Here is a 12,645-nt window from a genome sequence, read left to right on the forward strand (position 1 = left end):
ATGAGGACTTTTAATCTTGGATTCATTTTTTTTTTCTTTTTTTCCTGTCCTACACCCACCATATGCAATTTACCAAGGAACTCCTTTGGGTTTCATCTTCAAAATGTGTGCAGAATCCAAACATTTCTTATGACCTCCATTGCAACCACCCAGGTTTAAGCCATCATCACCTCTCATCCAGATGGCTCGTCTCCCTGCTTTTGTCCTTGCCTCCCTACACTTCATTTTCAGTATAGCATTGTAATCTTTCTAAAGATAAAAGTCAGTTTATGCCACCCGTCTTCTTATAATTACCAATCACTTCTCACTTCTCACCTAAAATAAAAGCTAAAAACCAGCCTTACCTGATCTCCAGGCTACCTCTGTTCAGACCCCATTGGCTTCTTTGCAGTTTTCCCAACTCAGCAGCCACATGCTCAGCTTAGGACTTTTACAAAGGTTACTCCCTCTGTTGGGATTGCTCTTCCGCAGCATATTTGGCTGACTGACTCCTTCAAGGCTTCCTTGTATATTTTTTCTCAAATGTCACCTGGCCAACCTGTATAAAACTACACCCTCTATGCACTCCCTAACACCCACATGCTTTTCTTTTCTTTTCTTTTCTTTTTTTTTTAGATCTTATTTATTTATTCAGTGATGCTGCTTTTATTTCCCTCTGAATTTTTGCCACCCTAAGTTCCCCTTACAATTCCATCTACCCTCTCCACCCCGTATTTGGAATAGGTAGATGTGGGAGGGGGTGAACATGCAAAGGAGCAGGAGGCTCACTCTTGTTCTTACACACACATACTAAACACCAGCTAACCTTTTCAACTTTGTTTCCTGTAAGAATTTTGTAGTAATGGCAACTCACAGATAGAGAGGTTTGGAAGCAGCAAATGGGGACTATGTGACAGAAATGTGGCTGGTTCTTTGTGGTACCCACACTTAACAAAACAAAGCAAACCTTATACATCCAAATTTCTTAAAATCTCAGCACCATAGAGGGGAAACCTGTGGTGCTTCAAAACCTAGTTCATATTGTAAAGACACTGGGGAGGTGGTGGAAAAGACACTCTAATGAGAATCAATGTCTATGAATTCTGATTCTGCAGCTCACTTCTGCATATAAACACACACGCATGCAGAGTAACAGGGTAGCATTAGTTAAACCTGGGAGCCTCATTTTCATTCTCTGTAAAAATAGGGGTGATCATTTCTTTTTGATGTTCTTTGTTTTGAGAAGGAAATAAGAATACATGTGTGACTATGAATGTGAAATCATTACACAAATTTAATTTTTAAAAGATTTTATGTATTTATGTATTTATGTATGTATGTATGTATGTATGTATGTATTTATTTATTTATTTATGAGACACAGAGAGCGAGGCAGAGACATAGGCCAGGGGAGAAGCAGGCTTCCTGCGGGGAGCCTAATGAGGGACTTGATCCCAGGACACCGGCATTATGACCTGAGCCAAAGGCCGATGCCCAACCAGTGAGCCACCCAGGCATCCCTACGCAAGTTCAATTTATAATTAAAATTACATAATCATAAAAATTGCAATTGTTTATGTTAAATTTGTCAATATAATGCATTTCCTTAGTATACCAAAAAAAAAGTCTGACTAATGTATGAGTATAAAAATATTTTAATTATGGGCATCTGGGTGGCTCACTAGGGTAAGCATCGGGTTGTTGATTTTGTCGCAGGTCCTAATCTCAGGATTGGAAGACTGAGCCTTCTTTCCCAGCTCCAGCTCCACACTGGGGGTGAAGGCTGCTTAAGATTCTCTCTCTCTCCCTCTGCTCTTCCCCTTGCTTGCATGCTCTCTCTCTCTAAAATAGATGAATCTTTAAAAAAAATGTAATGAGGGGAGTCTGGGTGGCTCAGTGGGTTAAGCATCTGCTTTCGGCTCAGATCATGATCCCAGGACCCTGGGATCATCTCCTCCTCAAGCTCCCTGCTCAGTGGGAGTCTGCTTCTCTCTCTCCCTCTGTCCCTCCCCCTGCTCATGCTTTCTCTCTCAAATAAATAATAAATTAAATCTTAAAAAAATAAAAAAAATTAATGAGTTCATCTTGCCTTTGAAAAATGCAGATAGTAAAATAAATAAAATTAATGGTGCATATATCATACCTTGTGGCAGAAAAGCATGGTTTGGTCTGTGTTTACAAGGTTGGATTATGACTGCTGACAGGTTTTTCAGCAGCTGAAAGGCAATTTCAGTGAACATTTGTGAATTATAGGAGGAAGGAGGTTTATCTGCTTTATCCTGAAGAACACTAAAGGTAGATATCAAAGTGCAGAAGCCCATCTGCATTTTCAGCTCTCTTCCTCAAATAATAGTAATCCCTTTTATTGCTAGAATGATATGAAAGCAGCAAGAGCCCCTAGTGTGTCATCTTTTCTGACTGTGAGGCCTCCGGCCACTACAATGCAAGTTACAGGATGTAAGGATCTGTTCAAATAACTTGCCTCCCGCTTAACAGGAAAGCAATTTTGCTTCAGATTTCCATATCAGAATACGTTGGTAGCAGCCACCTGTTGCCATAGTGGTCAAAGCTATGGGTTTTAAAATCAAGCAAATAATCTCACAATGACTGAATCAAATAACCTCACAGTAGCTGAGGTGCTAGAAATCACTTAGAACAAACTCCAACCCATTTCCATTTCTTTTTCTCCATTAGTAAATCTGAGATACAAACTTGTTAGCCTAAAGATGGTTTCTCATACATGATTACATTTTAAATAGGAAAAAAAAAAGTATTTTATGGCTTCTTAACTCCATTAAGTTTCATCTGTAATGTGCTTTGTTTGGAGAAAGATGAGCAACAAGATTGTATGCTTAATATAACAAAGCATTATAATCAAAGTTTTGGGAAATGTCTAAGATTAAAAATTTTAAAGGTCAATGTATCATAAGGTAAATAAAATCATAAAAGAATCATCTATTTCAAAGGCAAATAGATGCTTTGTTGCTTTGTAACCAAAGCGAGTAAAGCATCTTGAAACATTTGAAATTGTAATTAAAATATTGGTTTTATATGAATTAGTAAGGAAGGAAACTCTTGCCACTTCCCATTGTAATTGTTTCATACCTAACCTTGTGGCCTTTTCAATGGCAACACTGAAAGCCAGAAGAGAGATTGGTAACTAATCAAAACCCTGGGGGCTCTTATAGCTGCTGCTGCTTCTTCTTCTTTTTCTTCTTCTTCTTCTTCTTCTTCTTCTTCTTCTTCTTCTTCTTCTTCTTCTTCTTCTTCTTCTTTTTTACATTTTATTTATTTATTCATGATAGACACAGAGAGGGGCAGAGACAAAGGCAGAGGGAGAAGCAGGCTCTCTGTGGGGAGCCTAATTCAGTACTTGATCCCAGGACCCAGGGATCCTGCCCGGAGCCTGAGCTGAAGGTGGGGGCTCAAACACTGAGCCACCCAGGCACTCCCTCTTATAGCTTCTTAAAGGGAATCACAGGAAACCACCTTCAATGTAAATGTTAGGAACCAGATCTGAAGTTTCTTTTTTCTTTTCTTTTCTTTTTTAAGATTTTATTTATTTATTCATGAGAGAGAGAGACAGAGAGACAGAGACACAGGCCGAGGGAGAAGCAGGCTCCCTGCAGGTAGATCCTGGGTCTCCAGGATCACATCCTGGGACGAAGGCGGCGCTAAACCGCTGACCCACCCGGGCTGCCCAGATCTGAGGTTTCAATAAGAATTGAAACAAGACACAGGCATCCAACAGTAAGAAATCAGCATGGACCTAAACATGAGATAGAAGATGCTCTAGTGAATTACTCAGCATTATTCCTCTCTATGAGCACACTTGACCTTGGCACATAAAACACACAATCAACCTTCCACAACCAGAGCAAGGCTCAGAGCACTTCCTAGCTCTGCAACCTGGAGCAAGTTTCTAAACCTCTCAGGGCCTCACTCTCCTCATTTTACAATAGTCATAATAATCTCTTCTGTTTTAATGATTGCTGTGAAAATCAAGAAATTACTGCATATAAAATTATCCATTCCTGGCACATTGGGTGCCTCCAGACCATTAACCATCAAAATACAATCTCCTTTTCTCCTCTTACAGAATTTGGAGAAAAATCATTTTGGAGGAGAGGTGGATTTACATTTTGGTGCTAGTCAACAAATGCATCTAAATGAACTTTTCTGAATCAGACTTCTTCAATTCTGTAAAAGGGAGAGAAAATGAGTGGTAAAAAAAAATCACAAGAAGTTTCTTTTGTCATAAATATCAGAGACAATGTCATCAGATGACACATGGAGAAATGACAGGCCTCCGATTGCACAACAATGGTACAAAAGTTTTGCAGACTATGAAATATGATCTTACATGTCTCCCCATTACTGGAGTGATGACATTCAGGCACCTATATCATGTGTTCTACCAGTGAGTGAAGCTGCATCTCTTCTAGATAACAAAGACACCTGTCATGTAATGCCAGAATAAAGCCTTCAAATGACACTCCATTTGTCAGATCATTATGTTACAAAACACATTTTTCTTCTAGGGATTTTTCAAAATGAAGGCCATATTAAAGAGTCCTTCTTGTGCTAGAAACAAAATATTCAGACAAGGACAAACAAAAACAAACATTCCAATCGCAAGGGGAAGATTACAATTGCCAGAAAGCACACATAATCCTGTGCACAATTGTGTGTTACTTTTGCTACTCAGCATGAAACCAAAGCAATTGTACAACAGTAGTCAATGCTCTATTTAATTTGTATTTTGTTTTCGTTTCTTTTTAAAAACCTACATATAGTAAAATTCATTCTTTTTGTGTACCGATCTAAGTTTTGGCAAATGAACAAACATGTAACTATCACCACAGTCAAGATCTTAATTGGGTTTTAATTGGCCCTAAGATAAATGCAATGTAATGTCATATACATGACAAGGTGTAAGTGATTCTGTCCTTTAAATGGAAAACACAAAGAAGGAGAGGGGGATGGTTCCTTCCACTTCCCACAATTTTCCTTGTCTAACTTCTTTTTTATTCCTTTATTTATTTTTAAAAATATCTCAGCTTCGTGTGAGCTGCTTTCTCACAAGGGCCTTCCCTGACTTATCTCCCAACCCAGATCCAAGTTAGGCCCTTCCATGATGTGTTTTCAAAGTATTCTATTCCTTTTAAAGTTTCCCTGTATGGACACAATGCTGTCCATGCAGCTTTTTTTCTACATAGCTTTTTATGAGTCTGATGTCTGTCTCCTAAACTGGGTAAGCTAAAAAAGTACTTGAGTGTGTGATTGGTCCTGCTAGTCTCTCCAAAAACAGCATTCATTTCAAAAAACATTCCAGGCACTAGCCTCATTCTTTCACCAAGGTCTAAACTACACTGTACAAACCTCCCTCCAGGGGTTAGGTAAAAGCTGTGAAAGTGAAGAAAGGTCAATGTGTACAACTGAAAATCAGCAGTTTGATTTATATGTGCATAAGCAAAGTTAAATTTGGAAGCTTTCTTGTATGGACTTGTTTCCAATCAGCAAATGGCACAAAAGTTGCCCCCTGTTTCACTTCTCCTAGGATAAGGAGTTAGCCACACTTGGGAGGAGTTTTTGCTGGACAATAAACTGTAAGCCAGGATAGTCCACAAAGGTTAATCTGGGTTCAAATACTGGAAAGAAAGCCAATATGGATGCTAACAAAGGCAGCTTTTACTTTGTTTTACTAAAAAACAAGCAATCAAGGTAAGTAAAGATCATATACCATGAAAGTTTACAAGGGAGTGTATGTGACTGATCATTTCTGCTGAATTCCTCATGCTAGTGTGTGCAAAGGGGTTTGGTTTATTCAGTCCCTTAAGGAACCAGTCAGGTAAGAGGACCCCCAAAAAACATAAGCCTATTTCTGCCTTTTATACTTCCAGTCTGGGGGAATGGGCTACATAAGCAGCCAAGATCCTATCAACTAGGAATTCTTGCTATTCCACAATTAAATGTTCCCAAGTTCTCTTTCTTATGTCATCAACAGATATATAGCAACCCAGCTATGGACTACCATGAGCTCCATGAGGGCAGGAACTGTTTGTTTTAGTCGCTATTAGAATTTGCATGCATTTCCTAGCATGATGCCCGCAACTGAGAATACACTCAGGAAATATGTATTACACGAGCAAAGAAATGAATGAATGAATGAATGAATGAATGAATGAATGAATGAATGGGTTCTGGTTCTAGCCCTGCCATTTATTAACCTGTGGTTAGCCAAATTACTTACTTTATCAATGTTTCAGGCTTTCCTCAGCCATATGATGTAAAATCTGTAAAAGTGATTAGATTAGATAGTTACCAAGATTCTTATAAAAACAAGGCAAATGTCATAAACAAGATCAATAGGAAGTCACTTATCTCTATTCTTAATCTTGAGCTTTATTGACCATGAAGCTTATCTCAACTAAATTACATTAAAGGGCAGGAAGAGTATGTTTTAGTCCTGACGATGCTGATTATTAGACTGTGTCTCTGAACATATCACTTAAACTTCATAGACCTCCGTTTTCTTTTTTTTTCATTTTCTTATATATGTTTATATATAAGAAGGATGAGAACATTTCTGACCTTCTTTAAAATCGCCAACATTTGATTAGTTTATTTATTTATTTTTAAATATTTTATTTATTTATTCATGAGAGACAGAGAGAGAGAGAGAGAGGCAGAGACACAGGCAGAGGGAGAAGCAGGCCCCATGCAGGGACCCCGACGTGGGACTCAATCCCGGGACTCCAGGATCACATCCTGGGCTGAAGGCAGGCACCAAACCACTGAGCCACCCAGGGATCCCTGATTAGTTTATTTAATATGTTTTGTTTAAAGTTGTTCTTTTTCGTGTGAAAATCCTTGAATTAATATCTTTTGAATGCCCGATTTCCGATGATTTTCTTTAAACTTAAGTCAAATGAACAAGTCCTCTAAAACTCATGAAAAGGATATATATTATGGGAAAAAGTTACTTCTGAAAAAGACAATAGAAAGTAGGCATAAAACTGCGAGAAACAAAGCATAGAGGTATATGATACCCTAGGAGATACCCTGGGGATCATTGTGCCTGCAGAAGGATTAGGGGAAGGAAACATGATCAGAGCATCCTTGGGACAGGAAGAGGAAGAGTGCTCTCTAACTTACAAGAGTGGGTTAATCATCATTTCATCTCCCAAACTTTCCATTTTTTGTTCTCTTTGAGACAAGGATTTTCTACTTTCAGGCTGGGGGAATTCAAGCAGATTCAACGATTCAAGTGGAACAATTTTACTTCTCCTAGGACAAATAGCTTTCATTTCTGCAAGGATTTCTTTTAGTCTTTGGAAAAGTGCTAAAGATCCAGGATTTCTCCAGATTTCAATCACATTTCTGACACTGTACATCCAATAAGATAGGGCGTATGGACATAATGGTTTCCTAAAGGTATTTTTTTAAAAAGAAAGGAAATGAAACGTCTTTGTTACAACTCTTGGAGATTGACAAAACCAGGCAGGATCAAACTATCTTTTATTGTATATCTTTCACACTTTTTTTTAAAGAATGTTAGTTTGCATTTGATGAAAGAAAGACACAGAGAAGGTAAAGGAACATGCCCTTACTCAGTGCAATTAGATTGGGAAAAAGATTAGATGTGGTCTTAAGGCTAGAAACTCAAGAGGGACAGAGATTCTCTGAAAAGAAGCTAGACCTGTATATAGTTACATATAATCCATTTGAGGAAGAAAAAGATGAAGCATTTTAAACAACCTTCCTCTTCCATGAACTCAGGCTCTAAAAAAAATAGTAAAATAGGAGAAGGGGCATAGAACAAAACAAAAAGTAAATGAGTGACAGAAAGAACAATTTTTGGAAGGATAAAAAGCTAAGTAGATCAAGACAATGGAAGTTATTTATGAAATGACACTAATTTCTAGCTTTCTGGGGCACCTGGGTGGCTCAGTGGTTGAGTGTCTGCCTTTGGCTCAGGTCATGATCCCACAGTCCCGGAATGGAGTCCCGCATTGGGCTCCCTGCATGGACCCTGCTTCTCCCTCTGCCTCTGTCTCTGCCTCTCTCTGGTGTGTCTCTCATGAATAAATAAATAAAATCCTAAACAATTTATAGCTTTCTAAGGGACATCTTCAACTAACCTTTTCAAGAATTCTAAAGTTTTACATGTCCTAGATATCATTCAATATCTTTTTTATTTTTTATTTTTTAGAGTGAGGGAAGAGGAGAGAAAGAGAGAATTTTAAACAGCTCCATGCCCAGCATGGAGCCAGGTATGGGCTAGATCTCACAACCCTGAGATCATGACCTGAGCCTAAATCAAGAGTTGGCCACTTAACTGACTGAGCCACCCAGGTGCCTCTGATTCATTATCTTTATCTTAGATTTGATCAGAGCCTGAGACAAGGATTGGGTCTAGATAGTTTAATTGAAAGATGATCCTAGAAAGCAGAAAAGAGTCAAGAGAATGAAACCAGAAATGGAGAAAAGGCCAAAGAAAGGGAGGGGGTGGATTATTAAACTGGTTACCAGCATCAGTGGCTGGGGTTCAGACCCACTGGGGACATGATGAGCTTCCTTTGGAACCTACAACAAAATTGTCTCACACAAGTATGGGTAAGATGGAGCAATCATTCACTGATTCCACTTCCTCTTCCTTCCAGGCTGCATCTGTGTGCTGTGTGCTGTGTGCTGCCCATCCCTTAGAAGAAACACCTGAGATAGAAAGACAGGTATAATAGTTCCTATTTGGAATAGGACCCTGGCAATACACAATAACTGCTTCTTCCAGCAGTGCTGAAATCATCTGGGCAAAGAAAAGATGGTGCAAAGTATCTTTTCTATTAGTATCTTCACTCCAAATTACTCCACCTCATATTCACTTTTTCCACTAAATTCAATCACCTTGTACTGAGTTATCCAAAGCAGAATGCTTTGCATAACATCATACATCTCCCATCTCCCATACTTAGTTTTGAGAAGTTTTGCTCTTTCCATACTTAAAAAAATTATGCTAAAACACACATAAAACTTACCATCTTAACCATGTTAAAGTAATATTAGTTCAGTAGTGTTGAATATAGTTACATTGCTGTGAAATAGACTTCCCAAAATTTTAGTATTGCAAAACTGAAACTTTATCCCCATAAAACAACAACATTTGCCTTTTATACCAAAGGTGGGGGAACAGACCATATCAGTAGCCAAGATCCTTTCAGCTAGGAATTCTTGCCATTCCACAATTAAATGTTTCTTTTTTTTAAGATTGTATTTTTTTAAAGATTTATTTATTTATTTATTTATTTATTTATTTATTTATTTATTCATGATATATATATATAATAATATCATGTGTCTCTGCCTATATATATATATATATATATAGAGAGAGAGAGAGAGAGAGAGGCAGAGACACAGGAGGAGGGAGAAGCAGGCTCCATGCAGGGAGCCCGACATGGGACTCAATCCCCGGTCTCCAGGATCACGCCCTGGGCTGAAAGGCAGATGCTCAACTGCTGAGCCACCCAGGCGTCCCCACAATAACTATTTCTAAGTTATCTTTCTTATATCATCATTGAATACATAACAATTTGTTTAAAAAAAGATGAAGGTCATTTTAATATTTTTCCAGTTTTATTAGAGAAATAATTTACATACCTCATTGCAGAAGTTCAATGCATACACTATGATGATTTGATCTACATATATTATGAAATGATTACTACCATAGGTGCAGCTGCTACCCATCTTTTCATATAGATATGAAATGAAGAAAGAAAAATATTTTTCTCCTTGTGATGAGAGCACTTAGAATTTATTTTCTAACAACTTTGCTGTATATAATACAGCAGTGTTAGCTATTATGAAGTTGTACAATAGATACATCCCTAGTACTTATTTGTGAGTGGAAGCTTGTACCTTTTGAACACCTTCCTCCAATTCCTCCTCCCCCAACTCACCCCATCCCATCCTCCACCTCTGATACCACTTTGATTTCTTTTTCTATGAATTTAATTTTCTTTTTTTAAAGATTCCACACAGAAGTGAGATAATACAGTATTTGTTTTTCTCTGTTAGACTTATTTACTAGCATAATGCTTTCAAGATACATGTCACAAAGAGCAGGATTTCACTGATTATGGCTGAATAATATTCCATTGTATATGTACCCCACTACCTCTTTATCCATTCATCCATTGATGGACACTTAGATTGTTTCCATGTCTTGGCTATTGTGAACAATGCTGCTAGGAGGATGGAAGTACAGATATTTTTTTGAGTTAGTGTTTTTCCTACTTGAATATATTTCCAGAAGTAGAATTTCTGGATTGTATGGTAGTTCTATTTCCATATTGTTTTCCATAGTGTCTGTATCGATTTAGAAATTCAGGGATAAATTTCACTTGATCACGATGAATGATACTTTCATTGTGCTGCTGAATTTGGTTTGCTGGTATTTTATTGAGAATTTTTGCATCTATTCATCCATGATATTGGCCTATGATTTTCTTTTTTAGTAGTGCATTTTTCTAGTTTTGTTATCAAGATAATGCTAGCTTCGTAAATTAAGTGTGGGAGTGTTTCCTTTCTCTGATTTTTTGGAAGAATTTGGAAAGGATTGATGTTAATCCTTTAGATGTTCAGTAAAATTCACCAGTGAAGCTATCTGATACTGGGCTTTTCTTTGTTGGGAGATTTTTTATTACTGATTCAATCTCCTTATTAGTAGTTGGTCTGTTTTCAGATTTTCTATTTCTTCCTGATTTAGTCTTGGTAAGTTGTGTGTTTCTGAGAGTTTTTCCATTTCTTCTAAGTTGTTCAACTTGTTGGCAATATAGCTGTTCATAGTAGCCCTTATGATCTTTTGAATTTCTATGGTGTTAGTTTCAATGTCTCCTTTTTAATTGATAATTTTGTTGATTAGGTCCTTTCTCTGTTTTCTCTGATGGGCTAGCTAAGAGTTTGTCAATTTTGTTTATCTTTTCAACGAACCAACTCTAATGTTGGTTAATCTTTTCTATGGTTTTTCTGTTCTCTATGGCATTTACTTCTGCTCTAACCTTTATTTGTTTCTTTTGTTCCACTAACTTTGATCTCAGTTTATTCTTCTTTTTCTAAGTCCTGATGGCGTAAAGTTAGGTTGTTTATTTGGGATCCATTTTACTTCTTAATGTAGACATTTATTGCCATGAACTTCCCTCTTAGAACTGCCTTTGCTGCATCCCAAAAATTCTGGTATATTGTGCTTTCATTTTTATATGTCTCAGAAAACATTTTTACTTCTCCTTTACTGCTCCTTTACTTCATTGATTGTTCAGGAGAGTGTTTTTTTTTTTAATTTTTATTTATTTATGATAGTCACAGAGAGAGAGAGAGAGGCAGAGACACAGGCAGAGGGAGAAGCAGGCTCCATGCACCGGGAGCCCGACGTGGGATTCGATCCCGGGTCTCCAGGATCGCGCCCTGGGCCAAAGACAGGCGCCAAACCGCTGCGCCACCCAGGGATCCCAGGAGAGTGTTTTTTAATTTCCATGTGTTTATGAATTTTCCAGTTTTCTTCTTGTTATTGACTTCTAGTTTTGTACCACTGTGGTCAGAAAAGATATTAGATTTCAATTATTTCAGTATTCTTAAATTTGCTAAGATTTGTTTTGTAGCCTAATGTGTGATCTATCCTAGAAAATGTTCCATGTGCATTTGAGAAGAATGTATGTTCTGCTTTTGTTGGATAGAATGTTCCATTCATGTCTGTTAGATCCATTTGGTCTGCAGAGTTGTTCAAATTCACCGTTTCCTTATTGATCCTTTGTCTAGATAATCTACCCATTGTTGAAGTATTAAAGGTATTACTGGGATATTGAAGTCCCCAACTATTGCTATTGCTGTTTATTTCTCCTTTTAGTTAGTTTTTGCTTTATAGATTTAGGTGCTCCAATCTTGAGTGCATAAATGTTTACAATTATTATAGCTTCTTGATGTATTGACCACTTTATGACTAGCTTTGCTCAGTACCTGAGCCAAGAGGCAGGCAAGCAGAACAGATTACCCTCCAAGCAAAGCTAGTACTAAGCCTGGATGTTTCCCATGCTGGGCACAGGCAGGGGGATTAATTCATAGCCAAGTCTGAGGGTAACTTCCAGCCCCTTCCAAATACACAGCATGTTTGAGAAATTGAGACTAGTGTTCCACCTCCTTCACCACCTTCCCAAGGGGCTGAGATACTTTTACATGCTGTGGAGAAAGACCTGCAGCCCCATTTGACCAGTTCCTAGAAGCTGTGCAGCCCAACAGCACTCAAGCCAAGAGAAGGGCAGACAGAGTGATGGCTTGTAGAGCAAAGCCAGTGGTTCTGTTTGGTCAGAGAACTTAGAGTGTGAATCAGCTAGAGTTAAGAAAACAAAGAGCTTTATCAATTTTAGAGCTGCTTCTCCCACTGCACCTGGACAGAAAATCTAATTCATAGCCCCTCTCATCATTGAATACAACCTTTAGCCTGTCTGACAAACCTAACCAAAGCACATGGGAAGCTAGGCAGCCCATTCAATAGCTCTATCGATAGTGCACTTGAGCAGAGAATATTATCCATGGCTTCTTCCTCTGTGGAACAAAATCGGTGGCCCCACCTGACCAGGAACTCAGTGCATACTCAAGCCTGATTTAGGT

The sequence above is a fragment of the Canis lupus genome, chromosome 32, assembly GCF_011100685.1.
Source record: "Canis lupus familiaris isolate Mischka breed German Shepherd chromosome 32, alternate assembly UU_Cfam_GSD_1.0, whole genome shotgun sequence".
Classification (NCBI taxonomy): Eukaryota; Metazoa; Chordata; class Mammalia; order Carnivora; family Canidae; genus Canis; species Canis lupus.